This window comes from Melanerpes formicivorus, unplaced genomic scaffold (assembly GCF_026170545.1).
Source record: "Melanerpes formicivorus ecotype bairdi unplaced genomic scaffold, bMelFor1.0.p_v2 SCAF_8, whole genome shotgun sequence".
Classification (NCBI taxonomy): domain Eukaryota; kingdom Metazoa; phylum Chordata; class Aves; order Piciformes; family Picidae; genus Melanerpes; species Melanerpes formicivorus.
Genome location: NW_027142360.1, coordinates 22520835 through 22538572, shown reverse-complemented (window position 1 = coordinate 22538572; position 17738 = coordinate 22520835). Strand labels below are relative to the sequence as shown.

Below are 17738 nucleotides of genomic sequence, written 5' to 3'. Positions count from 1 at the left end.
TTTCTCAGTGCTTAGAGATTCTCACTACCACATCTCTGTGACTCAAGAGACTGAGGGCAGCACTGCCTCTAGCTCCTGTGGTCCAGCACAGTTGTCTCACCCGTTGCAAGGACCAAAAAGGTAACTACCTCCAGGTCAGGACAGCTGCTAAATCCCCAGCCTCCACCCTGTGTAGCTCTGGGTCTGGTTAGCAGTGGTCCTTTGGCTCCAGCATGCACACTTAGAGCTATCCTCACTGTTTTCAGCCTGGTTTACACCTGGGTTTCCAGATGCATCTCATCATAAATTGGTCCTGCTCTGCCTCCCCAAGGCACAGTGCAACCTCTTTACATGGTGGTACATGTCCCAGAATCCAGGATCACTACTAATCATATTTGAAAGGGACAATCAATGGGGGAAACAAGAAAGTCCATTTTCGCTTCAAGTGACAGCCAGGGAGAGCTAACAAAGACAAAGCAGCAAGGGTGGCAAAGTGAGACAGATGGAAATACAAGGAAGATGGCACAAAATTTATACTTTCTATTACCCAGATGTAAATGGATTTGTTGCCTTGCAGCTATTTACAATAGCTGGAAACTAGTCCACAAAGCCCCAGAGGGAATTAGGATGCTGTAGGGACCCAGAGAGCTGAAAAGCCAGATTCAGTGATGAGCTATCGTTCAATGTTGTCCTTCTAGATTCACACCCCTAACAAAATATTGGTCTTAGTATTTTCTTCACACCATGTCCAGAAGGGTAGAAAAAATCTGCTCCACAGATCACCTTCCTCCCCCAACCTGAATCAGCCACGTGCACCACAAACTAATAATCCAGTCATGCATGCTCACCACACTTTCACTGCAGCCCACATGCTCACCCACCTGCTGCCAGAATAGGCACCCCCCCATTGCCAGAGTTGGTCAGGCATGTTTCTTCTCCCACTCACACAGTCCCACTCAGCAACATCTACACCCCAACTCTGTCTGCCTTTAACAATTACCTCCAGCTCTTAGAAGCGCTACAGATTTGCATCCCAGCCTTCCCTCCAACTGCTCATTCATTGCATCACAGACCATGGCCTGAGCTGGAATGAAATGTTACCCTTTGCATATTCTTACTTATTTACACTTGCTGCCCATGCTGGTTGCTTAAGGGGTGGGAAGGAGGCAGAAGGGTATTAACAAACAGCTACTGCTATCTATATCACTGTTGATCACTTAAGTGATAATCAGGCAATGGACTCACTCCAGTCCTGGCTGTCTCTCTGTGCCCACATGGTGCTATATGGCACACCAGGAATTCACAGAATCAGTCAAGGTTGGAAGGGACCACAAGGATCATCTAGCTCCAGTCCCCCTGCCATGGGCAGGGACACCTCACACTAGGTCAGGCTGGCCAGACTCTGCTGCTGGCCCAACATTTCTAAAAGCTAGTTCTCACACACTAGAGGCTCAAGCTTTGCAAGGCATGAGACAGAAAGTAGCTTCAGACACTTTTCAGAGCTCAAGAGAAGGTGATGCTCTTGTGGAGACAGAGCCTTTTGCAATTTATGCCCATTCATCCACAGGCCTTCAGATGCACACATCCTCTGCTCTCTCCACTGCCTTCCTCAAGTCATTTACCAAGATCTTCCTTTAACATCCTGAGTCTGTGGTATTCAAGCAGAGTACCCTTGCAGTGGAGTAGTGTCAGCCCCAGAGTGGCTAAGAACAGACCTAACTGTACTGATAATTAAACACCTGTGCCAACCCTACCCTTGAGGTCACAGAAGTACCAGACAGGATGTTTTCCCTAATGCTGGCATTTTGTGTATCTAAATAACACCAGGCAGTGGGACCAAATCAACTTTTTTTCCCAAGTTTTTTCTCCTTCTCCATTGATAGGTAGCCCAGGCTAGACATGAATGGCAGAAAAACCAAAACAAAATGAAAAAGAAACAAACACAAAACCCCAAACAAAGCCAACCCTGCTTTTGGCCATGCTGAGAACGACATCTTTTCAGTCGTGCCAGCTCGCTGAGTGCCTCTCTCCACTACAAAAGCCATAGAGTCAGGTTTTGTTTCAGCTATTCAGGTGAACAACCATGACTCCACTTAGTTTTCCTCTGCAGCACTTCACAGAATCACAGACTTAGACTTCCTTATTTTGGACACACTCTGGTATTACAGATTTATACCACAATAATTAAGGGTAGAGCCTGAGTACATCTCTGCTAAGATGGGTTTGCCGTCAAAGTGCATGGGGAATTGCACTTCACGGGGCAAGTAGATTCTCCATCTCCAAAGGATCTCACCTGAGACAGAAACTGCGATTCCAATTCAGTTAAATGTTCATATCACTCCATTACACACATCTTAATTAATCTGCTGATTGTTCCCATACTCTCCCACATTAGGATGCCCTCTTCTAGCAAACATTAGCTTATTAACCCCAGTCACTCCTGCTGAAGTATTCCCAAAACAGAACATCGCCTACCCACTAAATGCCAAGGTATTCATAATGTTCTGATTTACCAAGAGGCACTGCAAAATCTCTCATAAGTATTTGAGTGGAGGAATAACACACAGGCTCTTTTAGAAACATCATTAAAACCAGACAGACCTTTCAATCCATTTAGTGAAGTGCCTGAAGGTTGCCTTTTCAGAGAAGGGAAGCAGAAGTAAATACAGCATGCTGAAATTGAATACATGCAATGCCACAGGCACCAGCCCTCTTGCACACCATTTCAGATGCTGATGTTTATTCCTGTTTCCTCTTTTTCTTCAGTCTATACTCAGTACAATCCAGGCTCATGTTGGGAGGCATCATAATAGCCCTGGAGGCTTTTATTTATCCCTGAGAAAGGTATAAAGTGGGCAGCGGCCAGGGAAGTTCCCTTCACTGTCTGCTGAATGGCAACCAAGAAAGATCACTTACTTGCTAGGAGAAGGCAGTTCATAATTCAGCTCCACTTAAGCCCCTGCCCCTTCTGCTGCAGACAGCTCACAGCAACTAAGAAAGGGACTGGCTCAGGAGAGAATATCAGATCTGAAACAGACTGAGATACCTTCTTCATCTTGCAAATGCCATTAGTGGGCATGAATATTTAGTCAGCATTAGTGGTGAAGTTCAAGGCTGCACAACTCTTTCTGAAATCCCCTCCCAGAGCAGAGAATGTTGTCCTGGAGTCCACAAAAGTGACACTTTCCACTGGGTTTTCTCCAAGGAGAAGCCAAGGAAGTATATAGCAAGGGTTAGAAGATGCTTGGCTGTTAAAACGATTTGCCAAATCTCTCTCAGCATCTTGACCTCTTCCACTGTGCCACACTCTGCAGCACATAGCCAGTGCTCTCAGCTGGAGCCTGCAATCTCTGTACAAAAAAACCTCCACAAAAAGCAAGGAAACCAGCAACTCTGTTGCTGTTTTCTTTTCATCAAGGCCTCCCACATTTGGGGATGATTCATGAGCTGCATGGGTTAATGAGCTTTGGTGAAGGCAGGACTGCAAAATACAGCCCCATGGCTCAACACTCGCTATTGAAGCAAGGAGGGAGGGAGAGAAGGAGGAGAAAGAGAAAGATGGCTTGTGGAGGATTGGATTTTTTCCACTGTTTTGCTTGTTTGTTCTAACTGCTTGGCTGGTTGGTTTTAGTTCCACGCTGGGGACTGGCACCGATTTTCCCTCATTGTGTGACATGCATTTTTAAATGAGTATTAAAGGTGCTGAAAGCCTGGGGTAGGCTTTTTTTTTTCCTCCCCCCTAAATTCAAACTGAAATAAAACAAATTGGTTTTTCTGCTTGTTGACTCAGTCCCAGGTTGAAGTCTCTGCAAGGACACGTTCAGCCAGCGAGGAGACTTTGCTTGGCCTTCTAAAATTGCTCCAGGAAGCCCTCAGACAGAGGTGAAATCTGCATTTCTGGGGCTGGTACCCACTGTCTTTTTGGGTTGCCTTCTGCTTCCTGCTGTAAAGCCTTCCTTGCAGATTCATCTAGGTATGCCAAATTTTATCTTTCAGACTGACATTTCCCGCACCAGATACTGATGCCAAGTTTGATATTTGAGCAAAACGGAAGCGAAAGTGGTTTGTTCATCTCCAGAAACAGGATATAGGAAAGGAGCTATTTTACCAATGTGAAGGGGGGAAAAAAATGACCTTTAAAAAGCTCCAGTAGGTTCTCTGCTTTCGAGGGACTTGAATTTTGATGAGGCAGGAAACAAAAGATTCCTTTCATGCTACCTGCTGATTTTTTTCCATACTTGGTGAAAATCTAGACAGGTCAAAAACCTTATGAAAAACTGCAATTTACACCTGTTCAGCAGAGACTTAATAGAGCTTTTCAAAGAAATAAAGCAATCTGAAAATAAACCCAAAACCTTTCTAAAAGCTTCTCCCCACTGGGCCTTCTGTGGTCTAAAGGATTTCCTCTAAACATGAGCTTAAGGAAGGTCTATGTCTGGACTGGGGATGCAAGAGAAGGAGAACTGCACTTGCTTGGCTTGTATCTCCCCTGATCCTGCCTGCTCCCTGTACACAGGGATCACTGGAAACCAAGGCTGGCTAATTCCAAAGAAGTAGGAAAGAGCCAAGAAGGTGATCAGAATACATTGGTTTGGGACACTGGGAGAAGTATGTGGCTGAAATGCCACACAGGAGAAGAAAATTGAATGGTGTGACATCTGGGCCATTTGGGCACAGAGTCTGGGACTTGTTCAGGCTTAAGGGAGGGGAAGTCAGATAAGACAAGGAGCCAGAATGTAACAAAAATGGAAAAGGATGAATACAAGGGCACAGACTCCAGAAGTAGAAGCTGGATTTTTCTAGATCCATGGTCTAGAGCTTAGGGAAGAGATCTTAGGCAGATCCTAGCTTTGCTAGGCAAGAACCAGTTGGGACAAGTCCAAAAACTGGACTTAGCCAAAAAGAGAGGAAAGGAAAGGAAAGTAAAAGGAGACAAGACAGCAGAGGTCAGTGGTGGAAGAACTGAAAGGTTCATGACCACTAAACCATGCACTTTGGCACTGCCCAAATGCTTCTTAAACACTGAAAGGCCTAGGGCATCCACCACCTCTCTAGAAAGCCTGTTCCAGTGTTTGACCATCCTCTCAGTAAATAAACACTTCCTAATTTCCAAATCTCTCAGTGCAGCTTTGAGCCATTCCCAAGTGTCTTATAACTGGACACTAGGAAGAAGAGATCAGCAGTCTCTTAAACTAGACTCCTTACAAGCAGTCACTAAATCTCATTTTCTGGAGCCTAAAAAAAAAAAAGCTGAGCAAAACATAGAATCAATAAGGTTGGAAGAGACCTCAAAGATCATCAGGTCCAACCTGTCACCCAAGACCTCGTGACTACTAGACCATGGCACCAAGTATGACAGTATCACTAAGGTTGGAAGAGACCTCGAGGATCATCGAGTCCAACCTGTCACCACAGACCTCATGATTAGACCATGGCACCAAGTGCCACACCCAATGCCCTCTTGAACACCTCCAGGGATGGTGACTCCACCACCTCCCTGGGCAGCCCATTCCAATGCCTAACGACTCTCTCTGTGAAGAACTTTCTCCTCACCTTCAGCCTAAACTTCCCCTGGTGCAGCTTGAGACTGTGTCCTCTTGTTCTGGTGCTGGTTGCCTGGGAGAAGAGACCAAACCTCTTCCTAGCTACAACCACCATTCAGGTGCTTGTAGACAGCAATAAGGTCTCCCCTGAGCCTCCTCTTCTCCAGGCAAAATAATCCCAGCTCCCTCAGCCTCTCCTCGTAGGGAGTGTGCTCGAGGCCTCTCACCAGCCTTTGGCTTTTGGTGATTTTTTTTCTGCCTGGTGGCAATTCCAGTCAAAAATCAGCAGTGTATTGAGAGCCCAGCTTTGGCACCTCCGTAAGGAAAAAGTTTTGACTTTGTTGAAACAAAACATATCGTTCAGTTTGCCTTCTTTTGAACCTGAACATTTCCAAGCACATTTTTCCAAGTAAAAGGAAGAGACACACTGAAATTACAGATGAATTGGAACAAGAAATTAAATGCTTCATCTAAAATACCTTGCAATAAATACCTCAAATTAAAATTAAAGCAAAGAAAGAGTTTGAAGACTGATTATTTTATTTTTTTTCCTCCTGGCTTCAAGATCATTTCAGCAAAACAAACAATTAAAGAAGATAGAAACAAACAGCCTCTAAAGCTTACATGTCACCAACTCTACAGTAATAAAAGAATCAATGAAAAATGGTGCTCAGCCCCAGTTAAGATGTGGCAGGGGGTAATTTGAGGAATTGCTGAGCTGAAGTCAAAGAGAAATTTGCTTTGAATACAGAAAGTATTCTGTAACGATCAGTACTTTGAATAATGAGATTCTAGGTGTCTCAGATGGGTCATGAAAAATTAATAGATATTTTTGACCTTAATCTTGCTGCACCTCAGTTGTCTGCCTGTACAATGGATTTACATCAAGAAACTTGTGTCCTCTCATCACACAGGAGTGGGGTGAAAATCCATGAATTTCATGATCTACTGAGATACTGCCCCAACAGATTGCACCTTGAGACAAAGAACCCTTTCTTCTCAGCAGAAAGCAGGCACAATACAAAATTAAAGGCTACACATTTAACAAGGCAAAGAAAATAAACTACTAAACACTGTTCAGACAAGAAATGTCACCATCCCACATACAGAAGCAGGCAGGGGTCCTGTCTTGAAAGAGAGTATGCAGTCTTGAAACCACTGCACTGTAATGCACAGGCACAAGAGTGCCAAATTAAGATTGCAGCCTTAATTCTGGCATTTTCTTCTGTTTGAAGTGCTTGCCTTTGCAACCTAAATAATATTCGTCTGACACAGTTGTGAGTACATAATATATGAAAGGCTCTTGGCTCAGGGGCCTTGGACTTCACAGAGCATTGCAGCAGTCCCCCTGAGTTTTCCTTGCATGATATTTTACTTCCAGCTCATACCGGTTCTGCAGCACTGTATCAGTGCCTGTCTTTTCCTGTTCCCTCCTTTACCACATGCCCTTCCTCAGATCTGCTTTCTCACCTCCAGCCACCCACCCCAGCAGCTCCCCTGGGCTGACTCTCATTGCTGCATTGTTAATTATTTGCTTGGGCAATCATGGTCGTAGGACTCCAAGCACAGACAGAGGTCTCGCTACATTAGATATTAAAGCAGCAAATACAATAGTTAGAGATTTCCTAATTGCAGGGCAGAATTGAAACAGTGTTGGCTTTTTGGATCCTTCCCAGATCTGCTGCTGAGGTGCCTGTCTCCATCACTTACTCCTTTGCAACCTTCCACCAGTATATGGGAAGCAGAAAGAAAACCCTTGATTCATCATACCTGTTCCTAGTTACAGTTCTCATGCTCCTTCTAGCCCCAGATTCTCTACAGTTTTCACCCCTGTATAGTTTCTGTGGTCTTACAGTCTTTATCCATACCTCTTTACCTAAGCATAAGCTGAACCATCCACTACTTCTCACTTGAATTGAAAAACTCTGAAAACTTCTGTTGGGGTAAAACTCCAATCAAAGAACTTCTAATATGGTTTTGTTCATCCTCCAAGCTATGCCCAAAGCCTTATGCAAAGAGCATGCAGGCAATGCACTTGCATCAAAAGAAACAAAGGCACCATATTAGAATAGAATAGAATCATAGAATCAACAAGGTTGGAAAAGACCCCAAGGATCATCAAGTCCAACCTGTCACCCAAGACCTCATGCCTACCAGACCATGGCACCAAGTGCCATGTCCAATCCCCTCTTGAACACCTCCAGGGACAGTGACTCCACCACCTCCCTGGGCAGCACATTCCAATGGACAATCACTCTCTCTATGATGAATTTCTTCCTAACATCCAGTCTAAACCTCCCCTGGTGCAGCTTGAGACTGTGTCCTCTTGTTCTGGTGCTGATTGCCTGGGAGAAGAGACCAGCACCCACCTGGCTACAACCTCCCTTCAGGTAGTTATAGACAGCACTAAGGTCTCTTCTGAGCCTCCTCTTCTCCAGGCTAAGCATAGAATCATAAAATCAATAAGGTTGGAAAAGACCTCAAAGATTATCAAATCCAACCAATCACCCAGCACCTCATGACTACTAAAGCATGGCACCAAGTGCCATGTCCAATCCCCTCTTGAACACCTAACCAACCCCAGTTCCCTCAGCCTCTCCTCACAGGGCTGTGCTCCAAACCCCTCCCCAGCTTTGTTGCCCTTCTCTGGACACCTTCCAGCATCTCAACATCTTTCCTGAACTGAGTGGCCTGGACACAGGACTCAAGGTGTGGCCTAACCAGTGCTGAGTACAAGGGCAGAATGACCTCCCTGCTCCTGCTGGCTACACTGTTCCTGATACAGGCCAGGAGGGGTTGATGTTTCAAAGAACTCTTTGCAGAGGTGAAAATTATTTGGAAATTGCCAAAAAGCAAATGCTATTTTAAATAAATAAATAAATTGGGGGGGGGGGGGGTATTTTTATTTTGATTGGTTTATTTTTAATTTTGATTTTTTTTTCCTACAAAGAATATGTTCCAGAAGTTGAAAATATCAAAACAATATAAAAAGACCAAGCCAGTCCAAAACATGGATAATCCTCTCCTCCCTGGCATCCTGACAACAGTCAGTGCAAGATTCCTCCTTCACTTACATCCCTTGTCCTGTCCTGTTGTAAATACATGTCCTCATCCCCTCTCTGAGTCCCTGCCTCCCTTCCTCCCTCTCTCCTGGCTCTCTCCTCTGGCTCTCACAGTGAGCCGCAAGAAGGATTCCTGGGCTAGAAATTAACATATTAATGAAGAAAAAGCCTTGAAGAAGGGTTGAGAGATGGGGAGAAAACAGAGAGATGAGGCAGGCAGAACAAAATAACAAAGGGAAGATAAAATGAAGAAGGGACACAGAGCCAAAGCACAAAGGGCGGGGGGGGGGGGGGGGAACAAAAAGCCTTTCTCAGGAACTTGTGCTACTTCAAACACTTCCATGGGAAGAAAAGATGAAAGAGAGGAAAGATAGGGGGTGGGGAAAACGGGGTGGTTCTTCAGTTTTAAACCAAGATTTAATATTTCTATAGAAAATAATTACCTATTGAGGAAAGGATGAGATAGATGGAGGGTGGGAGCAAGGGAAGGACACAGAGACACAAAGGCGACATGACTGATAACGAGAGCCATGAGTTCATAACTGGCTGGCTGCAAATCACCGTGAGCACGAAGGCATGGATATATCAGAGCAATCTTAGGGCTTTGCCTGTGGGTTACTGTCTCCCCTGCAACCCTCCTATTCTCTCCTTCCATAGTGTGTTCCTGCATGACCCAAAAATACATTAAAAAAAAAAAAAAAAAGAGAGAGAAAATGTGAATTAGCCAAGACTGCTCTTGATCTGCCAAGCCCACAAGTGTCCAACTCCCAGCCCCTCGCAGTGCTTTCGCAGGCAAACAGTGGGAAACCTTTTAGGATCAGTGGGTTGAGAAGGAAGTGGAAAAAAATTATTAGTTAAAACATCTAAGTACTGTTCAGTCATCTGTTCCTCCACCCAATTACCCACCATTCACATCCGTGGTTAGATGCACTGCAGAAGAACACATTCTGAATACTGCAGAAGAGTATATTCTAAATTTGCTCTTGCACCCACTGGTGAGAACAAGCCCACCATTCCCATGCCTGTTAACAAGATGAAAGGGTGGGGAAAAAACAGAAGGATTCCTAGCCCAAAGAACAGCATCTTCAGTGGTAAAATACAGAGCAGACCTTGCAAAACCAAGAGACATAAGGAGCTGATGAGGAAAACAATCTTTTGGACACAGGTTAAATCAGCAAGGTGTGAGCTGTTACCAGAGGGCCATTCCTGCAAACCAGACCTCCTTCAGTCTATTGCTGTTTTGCACAGTCCCACCAGCATGTGCCACTACAGCACCTGTTCCACAGCTTCCTGGTGGTACCAAACCAGCTCCTTGACACATCACCAGAGCATTACTATACTGAGAGCACCCTCAACACCCTCAGTGCTGAGAGTTCATGATCTTCTGCAGCAGCCTACTGGAGACATAATGATTAAGTGAATAGCCACAGGCACAACAGCATTTGTCTCCTTGACCAGCTCCACATCTCCTTTCTTTTAAAATGGTGAGGGGAGTGGACCAAGGACCATTTCTCATTCAGCCATCCCCAAACAAAATCCTCTAGGTGCTAGCACACAGCTTTCTGCTCTGAGTATTAAAAAAAACTTCCAGCATGAGCCTCTGTCATGAATGTGACAAATTTGTATGGCTGTTTTCCCTTGACTTCTCAGGTGACAACAGAAGGCTGTGGGAATTCACTGGCACGGGAGCGTCCACTGCCTGGCTTCAGGGGAATGGCTACAGCCAAGGTCACAGCACCCATGTTGGTCTCCAGCTTTCAGCACTGCTGATCTGGTCTATGACCACAGGAAAGGTAAGCTATGATCCAGCAAAGGAATGAAGGTCAGTGCCACCCACAGCCCTCCCACTTGGGGAGACAGCTGTGTGCCAAGCTCAGCAGGAGCCTGCATGCCCTTCCAAGTGAGTGCTGTAAAACCAAGCCCAGTGATGCTTTTTATTTCCCCAAGTGCTCCTCCTTCTGCACCACATCCCCATGTCCCCGTGCTGCCCTTCTGTCAGTGCCTTTCTTTGGGGACCTGCTTCCAAACTGCTGACTGATGGGTGCAATGAAAGTTTCAGAGATGCCAGAGTTGAGCAGCAAGATGCAGGATCCAAGGCTTTGTGAGGATCCAGAAGTGGGTGGAAAAAAGGGAGGCAACCAGTAACAGCACAAACTAGCCTGATCTCCAATGAAAGCTGATGGCTGCCTCTCACCTGAGCGGTATTCCACTCCCCTGTGGCTAATCCTACCCCTAAATGACTACACAACCTTCGTGCTGGCTTACATGGCACTTCCACTGCCACTCACAGTTGAGAGTGCCACGGACTTCTCATTTGGCTCCCCCACTCTGCCAAACATCCTGATTAAGCAATTTCATGGAGCTATAATAAACTATCCCAAATCAATTTCACAGCATTGCTAAGCTTGTGCCTTCATCAATTCAAACTTGAGCATTCCATGAAAAACTGCTAGGAGAAAAAAAAATAATCAGTAAATTAAGTAAACTTCTCACTCTGGCTGGTCAAACTGGAGCCTTTTCCAGAAGGAGCATCTTTCCACAGCCACCACTGTGACTTGGCAGCATCTCCAAGGGACTGGGTCCGTCTAACCATTGGTCTCACACAAAAAGCAAGACCTCCTCTTCTCCTCCTCTTCCTCACTGCCACATTAAAACTGAAACAGATCTGCAAGAAGAGCTCCCACAGTATATTAACTACCTGCCTGCAAGGAAAGAAAAGGAAAAGGAAACTGAGATGAGAGCAGCAGAACGTGCAGAATGCTGAAAGATCAGTCCTGCTGCACCTTCTGGATCTGGGCAAGTCAAATGCTAGAAAGCCCAGCATCCCATGCTCCCCTCCAGAACAGCTATTTGACACAAATAGATACCAGGCATTCTGAAAAGCAGTTGCTAGATGTTCAGATTTATTCAGAGGCTGTAAGCATCTGTACTTTGCACCTCAAAGTCCTCACAATCCCTTGGCGATGCTGGAGAGTGTTTCGTTATGGCTTAAGTACCAGCTCTTCTAAGCTCTCACCATGCCACACGTCACCACTCAGATGCAGAAGGACAGTGTCAGCATCTTTGGGAAGAGAGTGGAAAGCATTTCTTGCAGCAGCCTGTGTTTGAGGTACCTCATGTCACTCACAGGGCTTCATCTGCCAGTAACACATTATTTTGAAGGGGAAGAAGCTGATGAGAAACAGCATTTTGAGGGGGACATCTTTCACTTACGGCATCTATTACCTATCTGTTACTTATGCAGCTTTCCAGAGCTTCCTTGAAGTTGACACTTTTTCTCCCCATGCAGTTATGGTTATGATTTGTCTATACCCAGCAGCAGGTACACCCAGCCTTGTTGGACATCAACCTCTGCCCAGGGCTGAATTTCCAGATGGGAAAAAAACCAGATAAGAGCTGTAGAACCAAGGTACATCTGCCCAAAGCATGTCACAGGCTTGTGATGAAGGAAGTCTCCGAACGCAGAGATCAGCTGCTGGTGAAGCCTGCACACTGGAAAAGCTGCCAATCTCCCTCCTGAAACCACTCCTGGAACTGCTGGCTGCCTGCTTCATGTAGGCACATGAGAGGCATGTGTGACACTGCTGCTAATCTCTTGCGCTTATTAAACAGCCCCAATGTCTTGGCAAAAATCCACCTCCAGCAATTTCATCCTGCCAGCTGAAATCCCTTGCACAGCTCCAGTGAGGTGTGGCACTCATCTGTGCTTCAGACTCTGTGCTGTTTAACAGTTGCTCTATTTCACCCCAGAGATGGCAGAATTTTAGCGATGAATTAAGCCATCCCTTTCTACTTTGTAAAGTGCAGATAAAAGATACTACAGCCTTGGCATAAATAAATGCAAGATGCTGACACTGCTACTGGAGGTAGCCATCTTGCTGAAAAATGATTTCATTTGTGGCACTAATAATACAGGCAAGACACTGAAAACTCATTTCCATCTCATTTTAATACAGCTCCAAAACCAGAGGGGGAAAAATAAAGTCAGCGTCGAGTCAGCATTTGTGTTTTTAACCACTGTCAGGCCACAGAGATTCACAGGTTTGCAGTCCAGTGTGGCAGCTCTTCCACCTTGGCCACATCATCAATTGAAATCTTCACCCAATTATCTGCTGCCTCAACTGATCCTTAACAAAGACCAACCCTAATTTCCCTAAATCTGTTCTTTGAGCATTTTTCACAGTGAGCTACTGCAGAAGGGAGCTCTAATCAGCTTACAATCTTTATTCCAGCGAGACAGGTGTGGGGACCTGTTCAGCCTGATAGAGCAAGCTCAGAAATCTCTCCATAGGGGTGGGGAAAAAAGCTTTCTTTGTAGGAAGAGGGCTGGCAGCATTCAGTCTGATTGAGCATTTCAAGGACACAGTGGCTAGATTTTAATATTCATTTTATATTAAGGTGCTTGCAGGCTTGGGTAAGGAGATTCTTATTACTTAAATCAGGAGAGGGCACACTACAGGAACAAAGGAGCAGTAGAGTACTGGACAAGCTTACATGTCTCTGCCCTTTCTAATTTCTTTATTACTATTTTGCTCAAATTTAAGCATATTAAATACCATGTTTCTAGATTGTCTTTTGTCCAAATACTTCAATAAATTTCATGCACAGTGGGAACAAAATGCCAATAATAAATAAGACGACACTAAAGTAACACACAGCACTTTCAAAGGTTCATATTCAATTCTAAAGCAAATTTTCTAACATTAACAAAGGATAGGATAGGATAGAATAGACCAGACCAGGTTGGAAGAGACCTTTGAGATCATCAAGTCCAACCTATCATCCAACACTATCTAATCAACTAAACCATGTCACCAAGCACCCCATCCAGTCTCTTCCTAAACACCTCCAGTCATGGTGACTCCACCACCTCCCTGGGCAGCACATTCCAATGGCCAATCACTCTCTCTATGAGGAACTTCTTCCTAACATCTAGTCTAAACCTCCCCTGGTGCAGCTGGAGACTGTGTCCTCTTGTTCTGCCACTGGTTGCCTGGGAGAAGAGACCAACCCCCTCCTGGCTACAACCTCCCTTCAGGTAGTTGTAGACAGTAATAACGTCTCCCCTGAGCCTCCTCTTCTCCAGGCTAAGCAACCCCAGCTCCTTCAGTCTCTCCTCACAGGGCTGTGCTCCAAACCCCTCCCCAGCTTTCTTGCCCTTCTCTGGACACCTTCCAGCAACTCAACATCTTTCCTGAACTGAGGGGCCCAGAACTGGACACAGGACTCAAGGTGTGGCCTAACCAGTGCTGAATAAACTTAGAGCTGATCTCAAATCTTTTGACAGAGTAGATCTATTCTTCTGCTCTCTACTGTCTTTTCCCCTTGTCTAACACTGCAAACCACTTTTTCAAGTCTGAACTGAGTTATTTGCCCACAGTATCAGAAACACCACTGATGGATAATTATTTGAAAGCAAAACAGATTTCCCATTCTCATAACTGAAAACTAGATGGAGAGGGGAGTCTTGCACTTTTGTTTGTTTTGGTTTTTTCAAATTGTTCACCTTTGGATTTGGGGGGGAGGAGAAATCTGCATCATGAAACAAAAGGTGCTTTTAAAATCACAGCTGCCTGAAAATAGGCCAGGGGAGAGGTCTGTGAGCTGCAGAGGGAGGTCTGGGATCTGTACAGGTAACAGGTGTCCAAAGCCACAGTTTGCTTTGGTCCCTTTAAGATATGTATTCAGCTGTCCCATAGATATGGAGATCCACATTTTCCCAAGATTTAGATGCAAGACTCAACTACAGCCTTAAAGCAATGGTTCTGAGAGGATCTGCAGCAGCAGCATCTAGCCAGGAGTGTCCTAAGCCTTGATTCAGCAAAGCACTTAACCTCGAGCTTAGCTCAAAACCTGCACAATGATTTCTTAGATGAAGCATATCAGGCAAAGACCACTGAACAGCAGGAGCCTTTGGAGAACAGAGGAGATGTTTGTCAGGGTTCAACTCCATCACACAGGAGTGGAGGACAGAAAGGGGAGAAGAATACCCCACTGGAAGTTAAACCACAGGAATGCCAGGAAACGGCAGAACGCAACAGAGAAAAAAATCTCACCCTGGACGGGCCAGGGTAAATTCCTCTCCCTTCCAAGAAAGGACATTTATTTATTATTTGTTTAAAAAACGATTATTCACTAATTTCTGTTAAGAGTGAAGCCTGTCGCGGTCCCTCCACCCCCTGACAAGGCAGCCACTAGGCGGCGAGCTAGGCTGGTGTCTTGCCAAACCGCATCGTGAAGCCAGATCGCATCAAAGAGGCAAGGAGAGAAGAGAAAGCTGCTCCACAGTTGCACAGGGAGCCATAGCAACGCGGCAGTTCCTATTTTTAAAAACTTGAAAGATAGTAAGAACATTAAGTCGGGGAGGGAGAGGGGGGGAAGAAAAAAAAAAAGCCACCAAACCATGCTTCTATCAGAAAGGGGAAAAAATGCTTGTGTTCATTACAGGCTCCAGTGATGAAACTGCTTATGGCTAACCATCGATTCGCAGGTGTGCACGTCAGAAAATAGCCACAGCCTCAACAAGCTGGTCCCAGAAGGAAAGAGGATATTTCTCACCTTCCCTCTGCTGAGCTGCTAAAATGGGTTTTCAAATTCCCTAGAGCACTTTAAAGCCCACAGGACCCCAACCGCGTTTTGTGATCAGGGGAAGATGCCACTGTAGCTGGCGCTAAACCGTAGCGCCAGAGCTGAGTCTGTGGTGCTGCACTGCTTCCTTCAGCTCCACCACAGAGGAAGGATTCTGATTCACTTTTCATGAAAAGCAGAAAGAGCCTGGATGCACAAGTTAAAGCATATTGTCACCAACAAGTGAAGTTGCCACGGTATTAGCACTAATTGGACTTGGCTGCAGAGCAGGAGATGTCTCAGAGGGCTGGAAGCAGAACATGGACATTTTCCCATCTGGAAACTGATGGTGCATACCAAAAATACGCTCCCAGCTGGTGGATTTAGAAGGCCTTTATGAAAGGGTCTGTCCTCTAATCAAAAGACAACCCTTGCCAAAAACCCATCACTTCACTTAAACACTCCCATCCTATTTTAAATGCTAAGAGAATGAAAAATCCAGCTGTCCACACAGAACAAATGCCTCCTTTCCCCTTCTAACAAAGCCCTGCTCTGTAGGACCAAAGCATCCTGTGACACCTGCTGAGGAACAAATATTTTTCCTGTCCCCCCGACACATACTCCCTTTGAGAAGCCAAGGGTCTGCAGTATCCTGACAGTGTGCTAAGCAGGTCTGAGGTCAGACCTTTCCCCGCAAGACAGTTGTGCCTCTCGCTGCCCAACCAGCACTGCTTAAGGGCTGGGCAAAGCAAAGAGGACAGTCAGGCACAGCCTACGTTCTTGTGCATCAGGCACCCTTAGCAGCCCACCTGTATGGGAGAGGTTTGAGTCAAGAGCTGACCTCAGCATCCACCTTCAGGGGACAGAAAAAAAGGTAATGAGAGGATGCCAACACTGCCTCTGAGCTGTGGTGGCACATGGATCAACCTTCCCCCACCCACTGCTCACCTCCTGGGCAGGCTGTGTGACTAACCAGCAGCCCCAGGGTTACAAACCTGGCACTTTTCCCCAGAACCAAATAACTACTGAATGTGAATAACAGGGAGCAACACAGGCAAGACAGATGAAATGCAACAGGGGATGCAAGGCAGGGAGGGTGAAAAAAGCAAGTAATGGCAGTATGCAGGCAGCAGAGAGCAAGGTGATGAGGAACAGGGAATGCAGGAAGGCAGAAAGACCCTGACGGAGGCAGAAGGCACAGACCAGTGCTGGCCCCCAGCTGCTGCTGGAGCGGTGACAGGAACAAGCAGATTTCAGCAGCAGGGATCTCTAAGCCGTCAGCAGTGGTCACACCACGTGCTGACAGCTAGCACCAGCCTGCCGGCAGCCGGACACACCAACCAGCAGGAACGTAACAGGCTGCTAACAAGACGCCAGCTTAAAGGTTCCAAAAGGTCAGAAGTTACATGTGCTCCCTCTCCCTCCAAAGTTCTTAAAAGGGCAATTTCTGCATTCGTGGGAACATGCCTTTTACACCCTCTCTCCTGTCCTCCCTGGAGTCAAGAAGCAAGTCCCAGCATCATGCCTCCCACCACTGGAGAAGTACTGGGCTTAAGGGCTGGCACAAGGCTGTCTAGCCAGCTGCCAAGCAGGTAGGTGCCGCACCACAGAAGCCAGAGACCTCAGTGCTGCTTAGTGCTCCTGAGATTAACTCAAAATGAGGTTAATTCATCATCAGGTTAATTCAGCAGTCCTGCCAATGGAGAAAGGGCCGTTTGTGTCTCTCTTTCTCCATTCCTGCTCTCAATTCCCTTGCTGTGCTGTGTGAAGGGATGTGGCTCACTTGACTAGAAGGCAACAGAGACTGGCTCAATGGCAGTGCCTCCAAATGACACATGATGTTCTCTGTGTCCAACACGGCAAGCAATAGCTGCTATGAACAGAGAGGAGAAGGCAAGAGGGTGGGTTGGAAGAGGCCCAGGAAGCAATGGCAGATGCTAGCTGAGCACTGCCCTTGGCACCGATCTGGGGAAATTATGTCCAGGCTATTATGGGCATGGTGCTGCTCCTGGGTATCAGAGTAGCACAACACCATGACAGAGACTGCACCTTTCCAGGCACACATACAGCCCCTGTGGTCCCGAATCTCCAAGGGAGCAATACATTTGTACAGTAGTATTGCAAGTACTTTTTCTGCTCAATGACTCATTGTTCAGCTATATAAGCCCCAGCAATTCCTAGTTTCCAAGAGGGGAATGTGGCCATGCAATAGCAGTGTTTGCCCCAGATGTTCCAGGGGAAATAGTGTTCAATCATTCCTCAAGGCCTCTTTTGCATTTCTTAACTGGTTGGCATAGAAAGCTCCAGATGAAAGTTAGCATTTTCCCCAAAGTGGAAGTATCATGTCCAAACACTGCACCAAGCTAGCTTGCCAGCTGTTTTCGTATTTGAGGAATGGGAGGTGCAGAACTGATCCCAGCTTTGTTCCCTTCTTCATGTATTTCTGTGCAAAGGCAATATAATTCCACATTTGTGTTTCCATTCCAAAGCAAATGCTTCACTGCACTTTTTATTAAAATGAAATCTGGTGTGTGCAGCCTGGTGGTAAATGAGAGACTATTAAAGCCAATCAGTGGAGAACTCATTA

At 45.9% G+C, this 17738-nt stretch overlaps 1 protein-coding gene across 5 annotated transcripts in view; it reads right to left on the bottom strand.

The window, feature by feature from the left end:
• Positions 1–17738, bottom strand: part of GRIN2B (glutamate ionotropic receptor NMDA type subunit 2B) — a 294512-nt gene that overhangs the window by 108630 nt on the left and 168144 nt on the right. The gene's annotated exons all lie outside the window — the stretch shown is intronic.